Here is a 23607-nt window from a genome sequence, read left to right as displayed (position 1 = left end):
AGCGACTTTTCTTGACTTGCCCTCTATTACGCGCCTCACTTCGTTCGGCGCGTAATATCGGGCGCGTCAAGAAAAGTCATGCTTCTTCACCTCATAAAGTAATATACTATTAAACTGACAATAATAAACTCAAAAAGGCACCATAGTCTAAAATAAAGTAGGTAAAAATGACAATATGTAAGGCAAAACTGCAGTTACGGCGGAAGAAGTACCTTTCCTATTTGTAGTAGTGAGGCAGGGAACCTTATTGTCACCCATGTTGTTAACGTAGTTTTTGTAGCAGTTACAGAGTATGTGATAGAAGATATGGAATATCAACGGAAATGATTTATAGAAACCGACAGGTAGGCAAAAGAGAGAAAGAGCCAGAACGAAATGGCTGAAAGACATGAAACTTATACCAATAAACAAAAGAAGAAAAAGATAGTCTACAATAAAACTGGGCTAAAAATAAGAAGATGAAAGGAGCGGTAAATAGTATTTATGAAGTGAATTTTCTATTCAATATTCTAATGCTCCTTTTACAGCTAGAATTTCTGCAGTAAGGATGGACTTCGAGGATACGATGGAGTTTTAGCTAGAGCAATGGTGGCTTCCGTTCTCTTAGAACTATCGGTATAAAATTTGAATCTCATTTGGTCTATTTCACTTACTTCTTTCAATCTGGATTTTAAGAATTATTTAAAACTGAGTCATTTGTTACTTAAAAACAAAACGTGTCTTATTTGACTTAGAAAGAAGAAGAAAAGGAAATCAGGAACTAGTTTTCAGAACATTTAAAATATCAGTATGCTTTAAAAAATCAATATTTTCTTTAAAAATAAATATAAAAGTAAGATTAAAAGCAAAAAAGCAATATTAAGTATGTACTTGTATATTGCATTAATTAAAAATTTTTCTTCTTTTTCCGAACGTTATCTTGACATTACTCGAATGAAGCAACACATTGTGGCCTTTAAACTTTTACTTGTCACTTTTGCATCAACTAATATGCTAATATATTCAATTGATGCCGAGAACATTTTCATTAGATAATAATTATTTAATGTTAGAGTCGTCATTGATTTTTAAAGCAGTATAAATTTCGTTTTCTCTTTATTGTGGCTACAAGAAGGTGCTAGATTTGAGATTATATTCATTTTAAATAAATTTTAATACTAATAAGAATACTTTTTGGGTCAAAGGTTAAGTAATAAAGAAAGTAGTCGACGACTTCTGATTTTTGTTACTTCTACTATTAAAGTTTATCCTTGTTTGAACAGGATGATAAAAAATACAATCACAAACAAATAAACCAGAAACATAGTAAAGAAATACCTACTAAACAGAAAATTACATACATTATTATAATTTGATACGCAATTATAATTTGATTAATAATAAGGCACTCGGCAAAAATAAAATAATATAGTTGATATTTAAAGTACAGAACAAAGAACCAATAACTGAACAGAGGAAAGAGAACATATAAGAACATATAAAAAATACAGAGAAACAGCGATACAGAAACCTGCTTAAGCTAAAAAAAATCTCAAAACCACCCTAAAAACTGGACTACTGGATAGTCCAAAAGTCATTATCGTACGGCAAGTCCTCGTAGAGTACTTCCCTATCTGTCTTCCTTGTTTAAAAATCTTTAATTTTCCAAATTTAATTTAATTCAGAGAGCAGTAACTTTTATGCGACCCTGTATAAGGTTTCAAATGCAAAAATTGAATACGAAAGCTGCACTCTTCACCTTTCAAACACATTTTAATTTTTATCGATAGGACACTCTAATTATGAGAGAATAGTTCGTTCTACAAAAAAAGTGATAAACATTTTTCAAACTCAACTCAAAATTTAAATTTATGTTATAGTTAATAAAGAAAATTTCACTATGACCTGTTAATTAAAGTAACACATTTTATTTAATCTCACGAGAATTGTAAAAAATGCCCAAAATTGCTCAACGTTTATTTATTGAACAGATTTATAGAAACTCAGTCATTTTCGGTCAAATTCAAAAATTTTAAAAGAAAGCTGCGGTCTTCATCTTTAAGACGCATTATGATTTTTGCCGATAGCACACTGTGATTAAAAGATTGTAACGTTTTAAACGTCACACCTTTATTAATTTATATTTAAATAATTACTTTATTTTAATTTCTTTATTAATTCATTAATTCCTTTACATTTAGTTTCTTTTTACTATTTTTTCTTCAAAAAGTAGTTGGCGCCCTCTGTCTTTCTTTTCTTTCTCTTTCTCTTCGGTAGAATAAATATTTGCCTTCTCTCTCTCTCTGGCCTGTAGACTAAGTATTCTGTTCTATGTTGACAGAAAAGCTAATTCCATCATATAGGGACATCCTATAACATCTGTGCTAACTTTATGCAGTCCCTTCCTACTTCTATCTTTAATGATGGGATTATTTTTTGTTTATAATTGAAATTTATAAAAGAATGTAGGAATTATAATAAGCTTCATTCTATGGTCTGCAACATTCTCTTGGGGTGAGTACTTTCATTGTAATCTGTATTATATCATTCTGACAGCATTTTTAACATTCCTAACCTCACTTCTTTCGAAACCACGTTTTTCTTGTGCAGTGGGAATCTTAACAAAGAATTTAACCAAGTAATAATAATTATATTTCATTTTATCCTTGCCATCTGCTATTTGTTTAATTGTAATTTTGGAAAATGGCAAGTAAATGAAATCCTTTATGATGTGTCTCTAATACAAGCTGTTTCTTGTATTTTAGTTTATTGGCTGAATTAATTAACCATATTTACGGTTTTTGACCGTATTCAAGACTTTATTGGTCACATAGGATGAACATTTATTGACCATTGGAGGACCTAACCACTAAATAGGGAGTCACATGGTATAACTGCAGCTCACAGGAGGACCAAACCCTCTAATTGGGAGGACACACAAGCAGCCCATTGATGCCATCGTTGCCTTAAGTATCACCCTCACTATATTTATTGTCAGGCATTAACAGGTTGGTTGTTTCCTGTTTTTAATAAATATGATTAGTTAAAATTTGTTTTATTTACTGTCAGCTGGGGGTTCAGGTTTGATTCCTATTTTAAGACAAGACGAACTCACACTTGAGATACTGAGCTAGGCAAAGCATAGACGAGAATGGGTGATTGAGGTATTATTATTATAATAGTATTTTAATCCTAGTTGGTAGTCTTATCCTCTCAAGATATCGTCGACTTTTTACCGTCGACTTGATAGACATTTTATTTAACATTGATTTCGAGCGTGCAACTGACATTCAAAATCGCCGGTCGCTTCAATCATTGTTTCTGAGAGAACGATTCATTCTGCAGAAAAATTGCTTTTTAACATTTTTGTTCAAAATTATCTCAGCTACATTTTTTATTTAAAAAATTTTTATCTACGGTGTACAGGTTCTTGGTAAATCGAGTTTTTTGCGTGTTTACCCCTCTACGGGGGGATTTAGGGGGAAGTCCGAAGGTACGTTTTTGAATCTTTTTTGAGGTCTTAAAATTGACATTTTTGAAAAAGGTCAGCTTGTTAGTATGATTTTTAGGAGCCAAATCTCTGATAACTATTTTGTTTGAAATATTTTTTTTTCTACGGCATACAGATTGTCAATCTATGATCTCCTTTTTCCACTCCCACGAGGGGGGTGAAAACCACATTAAATGAAAAAGTTTATAATAGAAAACACGACCCATATTAACTACTTTATTTTAATGGGAAAAGATTATTATTTTAATTACGTATACCTTGTATTTCACCTTGGATCTCGTTCTCAAAATGGACATTCTGGTGGAATCGAAACGTCAAATATAATGTGATATGTATTTTTTAATTAAAATTGTACTTCATTCCTCTTAAATAAAAGAGGTAATACAGAAACGCAAAGAAAGAAAATATTTTTGGGAATCACACTAACCAAAATGTTTTTCTACTATTATTAACTTATATTCAAAATCGATGAGTTTATCTTGTTTATCTTGACTACTTTTGTAATTTTTTATATACCTGTGTTCCACAAAAAAATAATTTTTGTTTTCAATTATTATTTTTCTGATAAAATACGGCACAATAACTCTAATTAATGTTTATTTTGAACATATTAATAGGTTGTACAACTATGCTCTCGTATTGTGTTTGAGATTCCCAAGATTATACATAAAAGGTATTACAATTTATCATCCATTATTATGATCCAATTATCCGTTTAAACTGTTACATGCACAACACTTATACGAATAAAAGAATTACGCAAATGAAAACATCTGTTAACTACTGTGTAACGATGCAATTATTTGTCTTTTGATTTGGGATTTCTTAGCAGTGCAGACAATCATTCTAAATTAGTCTAGTAATTTGAAACCAATGATCATAATGGAGATCATTAATCGAATATTTTACGGTGTACTTATTTTATTATGAATATTATAGCTTGGTAAAATGTATAAGATTAAGACGATTTTATAAAACTACTAAAAGTACAGTTCATATAAGGAAGTACTACTTTTCGCTACATACTACTTGCTTTATTACAGCTTAAAATTTAATAATAACTATAGTCAAAATTAAATTTCCAAAGTTAGCTTGAACTATTTCATCATGTTCCTCAAATTGACGTAATTTAAATGTTTATTCTTGAAGCATATATCTTAAAGCATATGCCCTACATGCTAAATTGTATTGAGATCCGGGGATTATGCTGGCCGTGGCAATACAAATGTTTTGTCGTTATTTAACCAGTTTCTCACAATGCGTGCGGCATATGGACGAGTATTATAATGCCTGAGGTGAAGGTTTTGGACAAAAGTGTCAATAATTAAAAGACCAATAGATTTTAGAACGGTATCAAGGTACTACTGAGATATTAAGACGAAATTAAAAAAAAACTAAATTCATTTTGCTGCCCATAATCATTTTTTCCCATACTAGAACATATAATACTAGTTATGTATGTAATATTTATAGATATGTCTCACATGTGAAACTTTTCCAGAGCGCAACCACACTCTTACGAATCCACGACACTTCTTCTAAATATGTTTGATCTAAAGACACTTGATTTAAAGACACAAACGTACAGGTGGCTGCCAAAGGTCAAATAATAGAACAGGAAAATTCCATAAAATATTTGGGAACAAATATCAATAGTTAGTGTAATCCAAAAAAAGATATCCTATCAAGAATCGAACAAGCAAGGAAAACATTCATGAGCATGAAAATATTTTTTACAAGATCAGACCTTAGTCTACAGCTTAGAATCCGAATGATCAGATGTTACGTTTTTTCTGTCTTACTGTATGGCTGTGAAAGTTGGACAATGGACTCTGAAATAGAAAAAAGAATAGATGCCTTTGAGATGTATATATACAGACGAATGTTAAGGATTCCATGGGTACAAAGAGTTACTAATGTTGAGGTACTTCGTCGCATGTGTAAACAAAAAGAATTACTAAGAATAATCAAAGAGAGGAAAATGCAATACTTGGGTCATGTGTTAAGAGGCGAAAGATATGAATTCGACCGCTCATCCGCAGAGACCTTTCGCGCAGCAGTTTCCAAAACTACAATTGCTATTTGGATCGCCAACCTTCGAAAGGAGACGGTGCAATGAGAAGAAGAAGAAAGACACTTAATCCAATACAGATCACTTAGAGAACATTTGTCTAAAAGTCATCAGAACTAGCATCACTTTCTGAACAAAAATTCTATTTTCGGGATGACGATGTAATTGTATTCGACATTCGACAATTCCGAGTTCCAATATCGAAAAGATTATAATACCCATGTTCGTCTGTCTAAAGATCTGGTCTACTGGCAAGGATCGATCAAACCGTAAACCGATAATCTCAACGGAAATAAGGGCTTGTGCGACAATCGTAGAGAACTACAATTGCCTAGTAAAGTTACATTGTTTTGAGCCTTTCGACTCTCGGAACTCCAAGAGATATCGTTGCCACCTTTGACTAGAAAGGATACGGCCTTAGAGGCGTTCAGGCATAATCCCACGGATGGTAGCTTCGCACCATTACCCGCTCGAGTAAGTGCGTCAACCAAATGTCCGAACCTGCGGTTCCTCTCGTACTGAGCAGGATTACTATCGCAACGACGAGTCATCAGTAGGGTAAAACTAACCTGTCTCACGACGGTCTAACAGGACTTGAGAGACAATTAACGTAATTAAGATTTACAACTTTGTCATAAATACAAGATACACGAATAATGACTTCAATTATTCTACTTCTTCAGCAATTCTCAATCTTTTCAATATGGGCCTTTTTCATTACTTTTCAGTTTTTTCTATTGTGGGATAGTTATCCCTAAGAGTTTTCTCAAAATAACTCTATATATCTTCCATTGCTATATATATATATATATATATATAAGTAAATATTAGCAGCTTTTATCAAAAGCTTCCTTTTGCTCTGTTGAAATGAAAGCCATATACTATGGCATTGGAGCACAAATTAGTCAAACTTTTCATGTCTGAATCGGAATCAATAGATCAATATAAGTAATCGGTATCTCTACCTCGTCAGTCATTCGAGCTGATTTCGCTTCAAAACGAATTATTTTATAAAACGAAACCTTCATAGTACGTAACTAATAGTGTTATTGCTCGTGATATTAAAATGGAATCTGCCAAAGAAGAAATATTCAACCTCTCCCAGAAGTATGACGAACAAATAGAAAATCACCCCAACGCATTGGCTCAACCTCTAATGAAACGTCCTGTCCAGCAAAGGTTAAGAAGATATTTTCCATGTGATCTTCCTTTCAGATTTTTTAAATCTTAGTACTGGTATATAGTGTAGTGTTGTGTAATAGTCTAGTTTCCAAACCCAACCTTATATAAGTTATAACTGCCACTGGACAGTTTTCCTAAATGTTTTGTTACTGTTATTAACATTTGTCTATTATTGTAAAATTTTAGAAAGTGCAAATTAAATGGGATGTTTATTAAAAAAAATGCTTTTCTAACAGGTGGACATTTTTACAAGGTAGAAATTGTATAGCAGAATATTTAAAAAATTCTCGTTTGTTAAAAAAATAGATTGAATATAAAGTCAGAAACAACATTTACATTTTATAAAAAATACATAATTTACAAAGTCTGCTTGGGGTAACGTCAGCCAAATTCACCGGCAGCAAATTTTAGTATATTACATATATCTGCAGATTTATTCCTTCTCTTTGCATCTTCAACAACGCTCATTAAATACAAAAATGCTCCTTCTTGATTATTTACATACAAATCAAGCGAATATACCAGGTGTTACATAAATACCATAATAATCATAGCCTGAAGATGTTTGTTTCCAACCGGTTAGTCTATATCAGCTTAAACGAAATTTTTCGTTTAGAGGTTAAATGATGAAAGTGAAACCAAAGGAAGATTCCAAAGGAATTATCGGTGTAGACTTGATTAATTTTTTCAGGGTTAAAACCATAAAACAAAAATAGCTAATGTTATTTTTAATGTTTGTTTAAAGTTATTTTTACTGTTTTGCATTTTTATGAAGTAATTTACTATTTCATGGTTAGTTTACGGATTTTTCTTTAATTTAATTTTTAATAGATAATTTAATAGACGATTTTCTAGGAAGATGGTAGTAATAGCTTAGCTTACTAAGAGTAGCAATTAACAAAGTGGTACAGTAGGCACTAGATACTGTAGACTAGCGCAAAGCTTCATACTATGTTTAATTTATTTTAAAACAACAATAAATGACTCGAATTCTTCAATAGATATTTTGTATGCCCCATAATATGTCGCGTATCACATGATTTAGATTAGGCAGAATTACATCATTAACATTTGAGTTATATGATGTTATTTTGAAATTAACTTGATTCTTATTGCAAGTGAGAATCTGCGTTTTTTACAAAACTGTTAAGCTTTTATCATCTACATATCGTAAATTATTCGTGAGATATCACTTAACAAATGTGTCATCGTGTAGTTTGCCAAGTGCTTCTTTGAATAATCTTTCTGAGTAAATATTAAATAGTACTGGTGAAAGAACAGAACCCTGTCGCACTTTATTTTTAAGAAAAACTCAGAGTTCCGGTACTTTCCGAAACGCAAAAATATAAATCGGTGTTTGTATAAGTCATGTTTAAAGAGATTTCGCGGCAATAACTGCAATGTTTAGTTAACAAAACAAATGTTCGTCTATGCACATATTTTATAACATATTATTTAATAAGGAACAAAAATAATATATATTTGCATATATATTACGCAAAACTCACAAGAGCATGGGTAAAATATATCAATGACAATAAAAGAATTTCTGTAACTTTATATCTATTTTTTCTAATGAGAAATTCCTATTTCACATCTTCAAATGTTATATAACAATGTAATGGAATTTGTTTAAAATAATTTTGATTAATAAGTATTATTAATCAGTGATGGTTCATTACGTATTTATGAAATTATGTAATAAATTCAACCACATGGTAAAAAGGTGTTTAACTGATTTGATGAGCTTACGGTGACGAAAGTAAAAGGTTTATTTAAATATTTTTATTAAATAATGTCAGCTAGATATGGTTTACATCAAAGGGTATCGACTTAATAATAACAACAAACAGTTTATATGTAGATCTCACATTCATTTTGACACATTTTTCATTGTATATACAGATTGAACGAATTTTAGACGGAACATACAATTTAATATATGTCTGTTTGAACTGCATTTGAAATAGTGGACCAATATAAAACTTGGACAAAAATAAATCCACACCCGGTGATAGACATTGTATAAAATATCGTTCAACTATCTGTCTTCTTTAAAGGAAAGAGGAGCTTGCCTAATAGTCGGAGAGATAGAGCCGAAATTTTGAACTGATCAGTAATATGACATTTCTCTATTGGAATATATTCATTGTAACTGGGTTAAGACTTTGTCTTACAGGCGGACGACCCTCGTGGTACAGGGGGTGGCTATACAGGGATGAAGTTGTAATTTTTTTCGGAAAAATTAACGATCAATAATATGGCTGAAAATTTGCCCAGAGTAAGATCTTGGTATAACTAGACGAAATCCCAAAGGGCGGACACGAGAGTGGATACATAAGGGGTGGCGGACAGGGATGAAAGTGCAATTTTTTGGGGAAAAATTAACGATAAGTAATATGTCCGCCATTTTCATGGCTCATTATTTAGCCCCTAAAAACTCTAAATCCAAAAGAGCGGACAGCTGGGTTGGTACAGAGAGCCATAAAACGGGGTCAAATGTACCACTTGCCTGCGCATTTTAGGTCTCGGTAACAATTTTCTGATTTTATTATGATATTTTTATACCGATTAATTTGAAAATTTGTATGCTCACTTCTGTTACTATTCTGAAAAGCGTCAAGTAGAGTTTTCCTTAAAATTTTCGAAAAAAATTTCCGTAAATGAAAATTTTCGTAGTTTTTTGAGGTAAAACTGTGGTTAAAAAAAAATTTTTAGAATCTTTCGATTTGAAACCTTAGAAACTTTCATATGTCACTTATATGGAACAGGATTGAAGAGAACAATTCCAAACAGAAAAGTAAACGATGTCAGATTTTCACTATTTAACCGGCAGTATAAGTTGCATGATGTGAACGAGCCTTTAAAAAAAAAAACTATAAAAACTAAAAATTTCGATGCTTCAAGCTTACCATCATGTCAAGATGAATTACACCAACATCTACTGCGAGCTCATTATATTTCAAATATTTGGACAAATGCTCATAAAAAAGTACCAACAGAATTGATTGTTGAAGAACATGGTTGGGAGCTTGAAAATGAAACATATAAATTCAAATTGTTTAGTGGACCTCAGATGCCAGAATCAGTTCGAGAAGTAGTGATTGAAAATGAAGCAGATAATGAATGTGATATTACTGAAAGTGAAAGTGACGAAGATGATGAATGTGATGCCATCAATGAGAGTGAGAAAAATGACGAAATTTTTAAAGTTTTTCTAAATTTTTTTTCTTATCGGAAAAATCGTTTCAAAATTTTTGGAATAAAATCATGGTATAACTTACAGAAAATCGAAAGGATTCTATAAATTAGATTTTACCTCAAAAAATTACGAAAATTTTCATTTACGGAAATTTTTTTCGAAAATTTTAAGGAAAACTCTACTTGACGCTTTTCAGAATAGTAACAGAGGTGAGCATACAAATTTTCAAATCAATCGGTATAAAAATATCATAATAAAATCAGTTTGAAAATTGTTACCGAGACCTAAAATGCGCAGGCAAGTGGTACATTTGACCCCGTTTTATGGCTCTCTGTACCAACCCAGCCGTCCGCTCTTTTGGATTTAGAGTTTTTAGGGGCTTAATAATGAGCCATGAAAATGGCGGACATATTACTTATCGTTAATTTTTCCCCAAAAAATTGCACTTTCATCCCTGTCCGCCACCCCTTATGTATCCACTCTCGTGTCCGCCCTTTGGGATTTCGTCTAGTTATACCAAGATCTTACTCTGGGCAAATTTTCAAACTTTATCCCTGTATAGCCACCCCCTGTACCACGAGGGGCGTCCGCCTGTAAGGCAAAGTCTTAACCCAGTTACAATGAATATATTCCAATAGAGAAATGTCATATTACTGATCAGTTCAAAATTTCGGCTCTATCTCTTGGACTATAAGGAAGCGATAAGTGGTTTGACAGCATAATAACTGCTTGTGTAGTCTAGTTTTCACAGTGATTCTAGTCAACTTTTTTGGGTGGAGTTTTGACTTGTTCTTGAATGAATTCAGAATCCAGCAGCCCGCTGAAGTATTAGATGTTTATAATATAAATATTTGACAACCTTTTGTTGGCCAACCACCTAGAGCAGAGTTGAGCCGAAATACATTGATTTCGTATGTTCCGTTTTAAATTCGTTCAATCTGTATATTGTACTTTAGGCCGCTTTTCTTTATTCATTATTTCATATTTGCTCTTTTCATTCGGGTAACTCTAAAACCGGCAACTCACAGAACGTGGAAAGGCGCTCGTCGCTTGTTCATGTCGTCAACGAGAAACAGAAAATATATATTAGTGAAAAGAAAAGAGAACACAGTTGGCACCCCATATTAATGTGAAATTTATAAATATCTACTTTTTGATAACTACCCCAATAAAGCTTGTCCTTTCGAGATCGAGAATTAGGTTTATTTTTGTCCACCAGTGTTGCCGGTAAAAATTTTAGTAAAATGGGTGATTTATACATTGATAAAAATTCTAAAACAACTTCGTCAGACCACTTCATAGTAAAATTACCACGACACTGGCAGTACCTGTTCCTAGTCACGTTGGGAGGGTTGAAAGGGTAAGTACATGCTATACATCAGCTTCCAACTTCTTTTAAATCGAGCCAATTTACCGACAAATGACGGGGCTTGACGTGCTGGCCATAAATAGACAGTTTTAATTAATCTGATTAGATTTAACACCTTTTAACCGTTTTTCTAGCCTTTGTTTTTTTCTTCTTTTCGAGCAAAAAATAATTAAATGAACTCTTCAGCGTCATTTACGATTCAGGTAATATTCCAGAGGAATATGTGTGAGGAGTTTCAAACCGTCAGCTTTATGAGTCATTTGCTTGAAACTTTTCTTAAAATTATTCATGCAAGTAATTAAACGAAGTGGAAAGAAAATGTAGGAGAAATCCAGTTTGGATTTTGCAATTTCCATGGATACACGAGAAAAGTTTTTAATTTTCTTTAAAAGTTCCGCTCTAGAGATGCCGACGTCAGCTACGACGTCTAAATTTACTTTATTGACTACTCTAAAACGTTTGACCATTGCCAACACCAGAATTTGATTGCGTCTTTACAAATAGTAGAAATAAAGGAGAAGGACACTCAAATTCGAAGTCAAAAGACTTGTCTTTGAAGTCGAATTGGATAACTGCAAATCCAAGCTTACTGGACGCTACTGGATGATGTCAGAAATAACCTGACAATACATCCAAAGTATACCCTTGCAAAAAACCATCTTTTTCGCTTCTTATGTAAAGAAAACACGTTCAAGTAAAAAAGACGATTGCATTTATCTTTAATTCGAGTTCGACCATTCTCCTACACGTATTTAGAGGTTTTATCTCTCTTCAGTACTTAATATAGAGGAAGAAGGAGAAGGATATAGAGAAGCACTTAATATATATGAAGTAAGAGGAACAGACGAAAGGGAAAAAGAATCACCAACGATTCTTGAAGTTAACGAAGCAGTTAAAAAACTAGCCAGAAACAAATCACCCAGAATAGATAATCTCCTAGCTGAACTATATGAAGAAGGTGGAAAAATTACCATAATGTCATTTCAGCAGCTTATAAAAGAAATATGGACACAAAAATCACTTCCCAATGATTGGAATATTGGAATAATTTGGCTCCATACAGAAAAAGAGATATCTTTGAATACTTTAACCACAGAGGAAATACGCTTCGAAATGCAGAGTATAAAATATTTTTCATAGTACTATGTCTTCCTATGGCATCATATGCAGAACGGATAGTAGGAAAATACCAGGCTGGTTTCAGAGGTGGTAAATCGACAATTTATCAGATTACAACCCTGAAACAAATTTTAGAAAAAACACTGCCAAATATGGCATTGATACTCATCGCATCGAAATCGAAAGAGCTAGGAATACCAAATCCATTGGTAAATTTAACAAAACTAACTCTTGAAAAAGTTGAATGTAGAGTACGAATTCATGGGGAACTGTCTGACTTTTAAAATAAATAAGAGGGTGCGGGAGGAGACCCTATAGAAAACATCGATGTCATCGAAGCAGTAAACGAATTTGTATACCTAGGAGCGCTTCTTAATACTGAAAATAATACTACGGCAGAGATAAACCGCAGAATTTTCAGGGCTAACAAATGCTATTTTGGGCTCAATCATCACCAAATCCAGAATTATATCGAGAAATACAAAAATAAAACTCTACAAAATAATAATACGTCCAGTCCTAACATATGGTTCAGAGACCTGGACTCTAACAAAAAGTAATAAAAACAGGTTGGGATGTTTCGAAAGAAAAGTACTAAGGCGCAAGACGATACAACTTCGAACTGTAATATAATGTAATGCGGATGGAACAAAATGACCCAGCTACAAATACGCTTCTTGATAGACCCATTGGCCAGAGAAGAAGAGGAAAACCCAGAATAAAGTTCATTGATAAGATCGATGAAGACATGAGGAATATGGGAATACGTGCTTAGCGGAGGAAGGCGATGGATAGGGACGACTGGAGAGACATTCTTGAGGAGGCTAGCACCCACGCAGGGTTGTAAAGCCAGGATGATCTCCCTTTAGCAAGATTTATGGTAGCTCGAATGGAAATGAAATGCTGTTTATCTATATGGCCATTATAGTAACATAAAATACCTGTATATGCCAGTACCTAGTTTTATATGAAGCAAGAAAAAGTGGAAGCTATGCATCATTCGTAGCTTTTAATAAACTTGGATCGCTTAATAGCATTTTATTTCAATTCGAGCTACAACAAGTCTTTCTGACACTTCGAAACACGTGTAGGAGAATAGTGGAGCTCAAATTGAAGTGAAACCAATATATATATATTTATATATATATATATATATATATATATATATATATATATATATATATATATATTGGTTTTCAGAAAAACCATTATTTTGACGACGTTTCGGCAAGGTCGCACTTGTCATTGTCAAATCAGGTATCTTCATGCATTAGCAAGAAGCGTCACTACCTGACTTGATATATCTATTACCTGGAATAAAGAAGATGGAAGACCATTTCCGATTTTATAGCGTTACCTTCTTTCCGGTTGAATTAATCAATGAGTTTCACCGAGCCATAAGTTCCCACCTTTTTTCGTATAACTCTCTACTTTTAATTCAAAGCACTAGATTACTTAGATTTTATACTGTCAGAGTTTGAAATTAAAGTTTCTGACTGCAGAAGCAACTATGCTCGAATAATCTCAATAAATTTAAGAAATACTTTTTAAACGTCTATTTATTTATTGTTTATCGATCAACTTGTCATCAAAACTAGGATTTTGTAGTTTTCTGACACTAATGTTAATGTATGTCTTTTGATTATTTTCTCTGAAAATGGGCCTATCCTTCGGAACAGTTTGCAAAAACTGTTTTATGACATCTAATAACAATTTTTTTGATTACTTCGAGATAATTCAATGGTACTATAATATGTTCTGAATTATTCATTTTTTTTTGTATTGCAGTCATTCCTTAAAAATGTAGCTAGGCTGGAAATTTTCTCTGATAATAAAAGTTTGTAAATATAAAAATACTTTTTTGCATATTTTAAATTAATATTCATTTTTAAATTGACCCTATTTGTAAATACCAGAATGGTTTTAATACAATAGTAGGCGTGATTTACACACAAAATGACGACAAATTGTGGTGAACGAACCAGTAGTCAACTGCTTTGCATCTTTTCTTGGAATCATGACGCTATAGAATGGGCGAAAGCTTATATTGGGCCAACTACGTATGTATTATCTTCTATTTTGATTGCTATGGTTATAGATTACTTAAATATTATTTGAAATTAAATATGCAAACTAAAGAATGTAGTCAAGATTATCTGATTTTTTTTCCTGGCGAATGTCGTCGATATTGTTCTACATTTTTCTGGTATTTATACTTTGTCTACTGTAAATTGTTCCAAAACTCCTAAAAAATTATAAAGCAAGCTAAAGGACTGTAAGTTGTACGTAAACTATTTGTTTCGTTTTTCAAAAAATTGTATTTTTAAAACGAGTTTTGAGATGGAAGCCGACTTCAAAGCTTGTTAAAATATAATGTTTTAATATTTAAAAAAGGTGGTACAGTAGGTGGCACTGTAGACTAGAGAACTATGTTTTCTGTATTTTTAAGAAATTTTATTATTTCTATTTGAAACAAATTATATTATATTAAAATAATTTATTAAATTATTGTTTGCTAATAGCGTTACTTGCTAACGTATCAACAAAGAATACGTTGTTTACTTCTGACAAACCCGTCAAAGTCAGACAAAATATTAAATTATTAATAAAATATAAATTAATATCATTTGATAGCAAATTTAATTATTATATAAAATAAATAAGATGTTTAGAAATAAAATTTAAGTATAGCTGGAAGAATCTTATTAACAACTAACGGTAAAAAATATATGATGCCTAAAAACGAATTGATTTAGAGTAGTTAATCGATGTGAAGCCCGTTAATTCGTGACGCTTTCTCGTGGATCTTCTTCCGTGACGCTCAACTCAGCATTTTGGTATAGAGAAAAATTAATACAATGCCAGTATAGAAGTTTCGCTGTACAGTATGTCTGTAAGTAAGTTGAAACTATATGGAAATCATTTTTATTTATAAATTTTAGGAAAAAAGTATTTCTTGTGACCTAATCTCTAATTGAAAATATTGAGTGTGTATGACTGCTTTGGTAGCGGAGTATGTATGACCTTTTTTATTATAAATATTGCAGTAATTTTAATAAACCAATAATGTGGATAGCATGTTCAACCATAACCGGAGTTGGAGAAACAAACATTTATAGAGTTTTACACAAACGATAGACCCCAGGCACTACTACACTGATCACTAATCAATGCATTACTGCAATGTCTGGCGGCTCGAGAGACTAAGACCTCGAAAGCCCTGAAGAAGACATCAGAGACGATGTCGAAAGCTCGGTGCAGTGATAATCGGATAATCGGACGTGGTTCAACCCGGAAGACTGTTGAATTTAATATTAATTCTTGTAGTAGTATTAATTTTAGGTTTGCTCTAGGTTTAATTGTACTAACCACATAAATCTTTCGGAATATATATATATATATATATATATATATATATATATATATATATATATATATATATATGCGGAGTGTATATATATATATATATATATACATGTACAAGATTTACAAATTTCAGTAAGAACTTTGCTACGGCTTTGATACAAGTATACAAAAGTGTGGCTGGCTCGATTTTTCACAGACATCATGGTAACTGGAAATATTCCACAAGAACTAAAGCGCTCTAAGATAATAGCCATACTAAAGCCAGGCAAACCCGCCGACAACCTAAAAAACTACAGACCAATTGCGCTTCTCTCTTCCATCTACAAACTATTAGAGAGGCTTATATATAATAGAATCAGTACAGAACTGTTCCAGGCGATCCCAGTCGAACAAGCGGGTTTTCGACCAGAACGAAGCTGTGCAGACCAGGTAATGTCACTCACCACCTACATCGAAGCGGGTTTTCAAAGAAGACTTAAAACTTTAGCGGCATTTATTGATCTCTCGGCAGCTTACGATACAGTATGGAGAGAGGACCTTATATACAAAATTCTCCGTTCAATCCCCTGTAAACCAATAGCACGCCTAATAGATAGCATGCTCAACGACCGAATGTTTCAAGTAGTGATGGGCGCAGATATCAGCCTACCAAAGAAACTTAAGAATGGCCTACCACAGGGGTCAGTGCTCTCTCCACTACTATTTAGCTTATACCTAGCAGATATGCCGGAAACACAGTCAAGAAAGTTCGGATACGCCGATGACTGGGCCCTCGCTACACGATGCAGAATACTAGAAACGTCTGAAGAAGTTCTGACGGCAGACTTAAATATATTGGGCAAATATTTTCGCAAGTGGCGACTTTAACCAAATGCATCCAAATCAGAAGTTAGTTGCTTTCACCTGAACAATAAACTTGCTGGAAAGGAACTCAACATACGGTTTGAAAATTCTACACTTACTCACAACAAAACACCGAAGTACCTGGGCGTAACACCAGACAGAACGCTATCATTTAAAGAGCATTTAACAAAAACTGTCCAAAAGTTGAGTACAAGAAATAACATTATACAGAAGCTCTACGGTACCACCTGGGGAGCATCGGTTTCCACTCTTCGCTCTACTGCCTTAGCCCTTGTTTTCTCGACCGCTGAATATTGTGCTCCAGTCTGGCTACACAGCCCACACGTAAAAAAAGTCGAAAATCAGCTGCACAGCACTATGAGGATGATAGCTGGTACAATTAAATCAACTTCCACCCAATGGCTTCCAGTATTAAGTCACATCCCACCTCCACATTTACGACGAGTCGACGCACTTACACGTGAATACAAAAAGATCATGAACAATATTAACCTGCCGATCCACCAAGATACCGAGGATGCACGAAATACCCGTCTCCGTTCTAGAAAACCACCAATGAAAACGGCAAGAATGATACATGAGGAGTTCAACATCACGAATGCATGGTCCCAAGAATGGAACGAATGGCAAAATAACATGCCCTGCATTACCCACAAGCCACCAGGTTTTGATCGTTCACGCAAAACATGGTCCACTCTAAATAGGATCCGAACCAGATATGGCAGATGTACATACATGCTACATAAATGGGAAAAGAACCCGTCTCCTCAATGTGACTGTGGGGAGAACCAACCATCGACCACATAATTCAAGAGTGTCCCTCAAGATCCTACAATGGTAGCCCTGAAAACTTCCTGTTTGCAACTTCAGAGTCAATTGATTATATAAATACACTTGATGTTTGTTTGTAACTATTTAAAGTTTGTCAAATACCTATATTACTAGTGTTTGTGTATTTGTTCTAAATGTGTTGTAATTGCCATACGATAAATAAATAAATACGGCTTTGATGAATTCGTTGAAAGGAACACAATTCGTCAAACTTTCCGTGTATGAATTGATATCAATAGATTGTTATAACGTTATTTGTTATTTCTGTATGCCGTATATTTTCAGAGAGTCGGTATTATGCAAACTCAAACACGGAAAGCCAGCGAATGCGTCCTGTTATTTCCACTATTCTAGTGTAATGCTGCATAAGGCGCAACCTATTTTGGCAGGCTTAAACGAAAACGACTATAGTTTTCTGTCTTTTTGAGCTGTACGAAATGTGTAAAAAATTTACAAATTGCAGTAAGAGCTTTGTTACGGCTTTGATGAATTGAGACGACGAATATAAAAAAATAAACGGCGAAAGGAACACAATTCGTCAAACTTTTCGTGTATGTATCATGCTATTATATAAAATAGCTAAATTTAGATCAAGGAAAGCCAAATTAATTACATTAGATATGTTCGAGAAAATAATAAAATACTAATCATGAATGTGTTGCTTACATGGACGTATAAATAAAGACGTCCATGGTTGCTTATGTGAGTCCATTTCAAAATGTAAAAGAAATAATAAATTAGACTGACTCACAATCAATTTAATTTAACTAATCAGACGACCGGTTTTGCTTTCTACAATATGCAAAGCATCTTCAGGTCACGATACAAAGCTAAATAAATGCTGAAAATAATAAACCCATATTAGGGTGTTGTCTAGTAAAGATAAAATAAAGATAGATGATATAAATTATATAAATTACAGTAATTATGCCAATATTACATGTCTGTGGTTTTTCAAAATGAATAAGTTGTTTAAGCAGACAAGGTAAGACCCACAAATTGGTAAAATAGTCTATTAAACTGTAATGAATTAATAAATAAACAAATAAATAAAACACTACTTACATGCCGGTACTCTATTAATTGATGGTTGAAAGAACATGGTTCAAACTATCTTGTATTGTTGATTGGAGAACTCAAGTCAACTATTGTAATTGTTTAGCAGAAAACAGGGAAGTTCTTGAGGAGAGAGATTCTATCCAATGAAGTAGAGATAGGTGAAATGTGATTGTTTGTTTGATGAAAGTAATGTTCTATACCATTAAGTTCTTTAAAAGTTATTTATATTTATTCTGGAGATATATTTATGAAATGTGTGTTATTTATTGAGATTTTTATTTTTTATTTTTGTTTTGGAAGGTGACAGTTGTAAGACAATGAATAAGAATAGATGTACAAATTGTGTGGGTGTGCAATTAGATTAGCTTGTAATTATCAAAATCTTTAATAGAGTTATCTTGTAATATGTGGCAAATGGATGTAAAGTTCACTATATAAAGTTAAAAATTAAACTTAAACAGTCTTACAACTGTCACCTTCCAAAACAAAAATAAAAATCTCAATAAATAACACACATTTCATAAATATATCTCCAGAATAAATATAAATAACTTTTAAAGAACTTAATGGTATAGAAAATTACTTTCATCAAACAAATAATTACATTTCACCTATCTCTACTTCATTGGATAAAATCTGTCTCTTCAAGAACTTCCCTGTTTACTGTTAAACAATTACAATAGTTGACTTGAGTTCTCCAATCAACAATACAAGATAGTTTGAACCATGTTCTTTCAACCATCAATTAATAGAGTACCGGCATGTAAGTAATGTTTTATTTATTTGTTTATTTATTAATTCATTACAGTTTAATAGACTATTTTACCAATTTGTGGGTCTTACCTTGTCTGCTTAAACATCTTATTCATTTTGAAAAACCACAGACATGTAATATTGGCATAATTACTGTAATTTATATAATTTATATCATCTATCTTTATTTTATCTTTATTAGACAACACCCTAATATGGGTTTATTATTTTCAGCATTTATTTAGCTTTGTATCGTGACCTGAAGATGCTTTGCATATTGTAGAAAGCGAATCCAGTCGTCTGATTAGTTAAATTAAATTGATTGTGAGTAAGTCTAATTTATTATTTCTTTTACCTTTTAATAAAATACTAGTTCGCGAAAAGGATGTCAAAAAGAGATTAAAGGAACAAGTGAGTTTGATGTCATGTATTTTAATATCAAATATAATTATTTTTCAATTATTTAAAATGTGTTTAAAATAAAGTAGCTTTATTTTTGACAACAATAAAAAGTTATTAGGAAGATTGATTGAAAATTTAAAATAACGGTTAAATATGCAATTATACCCACATTAAAAAAAATGTTTTTTGCGGGTAATATCAGTATACCCATTATTTATCCTAACAATTGTATTTCAGGATAAGACGGTAAAAATATTAGAAAACCTCTGATTTTTTTATATACATTGATTTGCTTGAAATTTTGTCAGTATTTATAAAATTGCACCAAAATCAAAATCTTTTCTATGCTAATATGTGATTTTCCTCTGGGGATGGTTGTCACAACTCGTGGGTGGAAAAAGTTTATCAAAAAACGGTAATCGCTAGAATAGTGATTTTTAAGACAAAAATGTTCTTTAGAGTTTTTTTCTAAAAGTCAACATTTTTCTGAAAGTTCAGAAATTATACGTCAAAAAAGCATGTTTTTAAACGAGTTTTCGCAAATAAATCCAAAAAATTTAGATTTATCGGGAAAACTGTTTGCATATAAAATATAGCTAAAATAAAACAAATAAATTCGTTTTATAACATTACCGTAAACTTAATATTAACAACGTTATGGTTGTTCGAAAGTAGATTTTTATTCATCGTTGGTTCAAAACCAAAACATATAATGTTGAATAACCGGAAAACGGTTTTTTTATGGAAAAATTCTAAAAACTTTTTTAAAAATTAAAAAAAAAACCTTCAAAATGACCACTCACTGGTAAAAGTAATTTGCATGAAAATTAAGGTAAGTTATAGCTAAAATAAAACCGCTTATATTTTTTGTAATGCAGAAAGGTACAAACTCACCCCTGCCAAAACCACCCTGGTTTAAACAATTCATTATTCATTTACAATTTACTTTATTTATACACAAACATTATATTCTGTTAGTTAACTGGCTTAAAAGGTTTAGTTTTGAAAAAAACCCGAGTTTAAAATAAAGATCCTATTTTTTAATTTCTCAAAAATCATATTTTTTTCAAAATCACCCAACACTCTAAAACAGATACAGAAAAATGCTAGAATAACAAATAGATTTTTTTGACGTGACAACGTCTTAAATTAGGTTGTGGCTCGGAGTCATTCATGAAAAAGTGTAACGCCCGCTCACGTCTGTTACAGTGAGTCACCGAACGAGAGAGAGGCCCGCCGGACCGGCGAATGCCTTGCGTCTCTCTCCCACTCAAACATGATCGGTCCGCTGCGCGCGCAGCACTAGAGAATTAGGCGCGTTGAATCGGTGCGTGCTTCCGTGCTTGTGTCTCTGTCTTTCTCGAGCGTTCTTGGCGTTCAAGACACATTACAGCAGAAACACTTCCTTTCATTTCATATTTCTCCTATCATCGTCCTATCCTCAACAAAATCACTCAAATAGAAATTAGTTAAGTTTAAGTTTACATGTACAATGTTTTAGTAAACAAAATATATTTCTATAGTTAAAATTTGTGCAATTCTTATTTTCATTCAATTCCTTGTTCCTATTGTGCAATTTAATAATATTCATATCAATAAATATTCTACCGAGAAAAAGACGTTGTCACGTAAAATCTTCGCCCGTAAAACCGACTTTACAGGCAACCGATTTTTATTTTTTTAACTAAAGATTTTAATTTTTTTTTATTTCTATAGGTTAAAAACTAAATGAAATATGATTGTTTAAAGGTTGTATTCGCATGTGTTTAGCACCATCTTCAAGCCCTTTCAGCGGAAGTCCTTCGTTTTAAAGGTTACGCTGAAAGAGCTTGAAGAAAAAAAGATGTTTATTTATTCTAGCATTTTTTCTAAACATTTTTTAGTTGTTGAGATATTTCGAAAAAAGAAGATTTTTGAGAAATTCTCGGAATTTTTCAAAATTAAACCTTTTAAACCAGTTAAATTTCCAGAATATAATATTTGTATATACATGAAGTAAATTATAGATGAACAACGAATAGTTTTAACCAGGGTGGTTTTGGCGGGGGTCAGTAGTTTTCCATGAAAAAGTTACTGTTTTCCGGTTATTCAACATCATATGTTTTAATTTTATATTCTATGAATAAAAGTCTACTTTCGAACAGCCATAACTTTGTTAATATTAAGTTTACGGTAATAATAAAAACTAATCTCTTTGTTTTAAAGCTATGTTTTATATCCAAAAAGTTTTCCTGATAAAATCTAAATTTTTGAAATTATTCGCGAAAAACCGCTCAAAAACATCTTTTTTAATGTAATTTCTGAACTTTCAGTCAAGAATAATTACAAAAATATTGTGTTTCCGAAAAATATTTTCGAAAGAATATTTTTGTCATAAAATTCACTATTCTATTGACTTTTATGTCTTTTTTAGATACACTTTTCCCACCCCTGATTTGGTGTGATAACCACCTACAGAGGAAAAGCACATATTGGCATAGGGTAGATTTTTTGATCTTTGAGCTATTTTCTACCCACTGTCAGAATTTTAAGCAAATCCATGTATATAAAAATAATTCCGAGTAGAAAACCGTCATATTCAAGAATATTATTTAATTTATAAAGTGTTCTCTTTGGTATAATTCGAACGCGGATCTATTTTTCATTGATGCGATTTGTATTTATAATCTATTTTTTAGTAACTTAATAATAAAAAATAATCTCTTTTTCTACATGATTTTAAATAAATATTAAAATTATAACAAACTAGTATTTTATTATGAAAAAAAAAATATACCTAACTTACTTTAGCAACTAATTAAAAAAAAAATAAAAATAAAATAAAGCTCTTTATGTTTCGTTTTTTCTTCACCCTAAATAAAGAAAATTCGCTTGAAAATAATATATTTTGATCATATATACATGTTATATAATCTGTTTTTTTATTTTGGCAATAATGTTAAATTTTATAAAAGGGGACAAATTTAAAAATAGTATTTTATTTATTTTTAATAATTTAGTATAAAAATTTTAATAAATTTGTTAATAATAAAAAAATAATAAGGCAAATTATTGCAGATAGATTTATGTATTTCAGCAGCAAAAATTGTAATTAAAAAAGTGTATTTAAGTTCATTTTTATGTGACTTAAACTTATATAAATGTATTGGTATTAAACTAAAAGTTGGAATATAATAAAAATTTGAAATAATTTGATTTAATAAAACGTTGACTAAAAAGAAAAAATAAGTTTCTATTTTTGATTTTTTTCCAACATTAAAGATTTTTTATATAATTTTTAGTCTACTGTTTATTCACAAATTATTTAAGATTGTTTAATTAGAAAAATTTTAATTTTTAAAATTCTCAAAATAAACTTTAATAATTTCTACATACTAATAATTCTTACTCAAAATATTCACAATAACTAAAATTTCACAAACCAAACTCAATCCTGTGGAAGAAAAATAATCCTTCAGAACGAAATTTTCACGTTGCAAACATCACCAACGCACAACTCACAATTTTGGCGCGAAATTTAAAAATTGAAGGGAAAGCGCGAAACACTTTTCTTAGTGATTACTTACTTTTCTTATAAAAAGTGTTCAGGTAATTTCGGTTTTGATTGTATGCACCTAGCTGTGAAACTGGTAAGATCTTAAATTTGCCATCTTCTTTATAGTCGGACATCTTTTGATATTTCAAGTGTGTGTACGTATTGAGTCACGGTTTGGTGCCACCTCCTCTCGTTGTGTATGCCGGAATACTATACCGGTCTACAGGGAGATACGCAAAGCTAAAACAACAGTTTTAATAATCTTAAATCGTACAAAAGTAATAACAGCGTAAACAAAATTAAATGAATTTGAATACACTGACTTTACTGGTTTGTTTGTAGCTCCTGCTGATTTTATTTAGCG

At 31.8% G+C, this 23607-nt stretch overlaps 1 protein-coding gene across 2 annotated transcripts in view; it reads right to left on the bottom strand.

The window, feature by feature from the left end:
- The window catches only part of LOC140445865 (uncharacterized), a 151532-nt gene extending 128133 nt beyond the window's left edge, over nucleotides 1-23399 (bottom strand). Inside the window, exon 1 of one of the 2 annotated variants that reach the window (XM_072538262.1) lies at nucleotides 23275-23399. The gene's annotated coding sequence lies outside the window, so the exon portion shown is untranslated. Of the gene's footprint in view, nucleotides 1-23130; nucleotides 23246-23274 lie in introns of those variants that run through there. The other variant, XM_072538263.1, reaches the window with a different exon arrangement.
- Between the last annotated feature and the right edge of the window lie 208 nt (nucleotides 23400-23607).

The sequence above is a fragment of the Diabrotica undecimpunctata genome, chromosome 7, assembly GCF_040954645.1.
Source record: "Diabrotica undecimpunctata isolate CICGRU chromosome 7, icDiaUnde3, whole genome shotgun sequence".
Taxonomy (NCBI): domain Eukaryota; kingdom Metazoa; phylum Arthropoda; class Insecta; order Coleoptera; family Chrysomelidae; genus Diabrotica; species Diabrotica undecimpunctata.
This window is presented reverse-complemented; position numbering and strand designations above follow the sequence as displayed.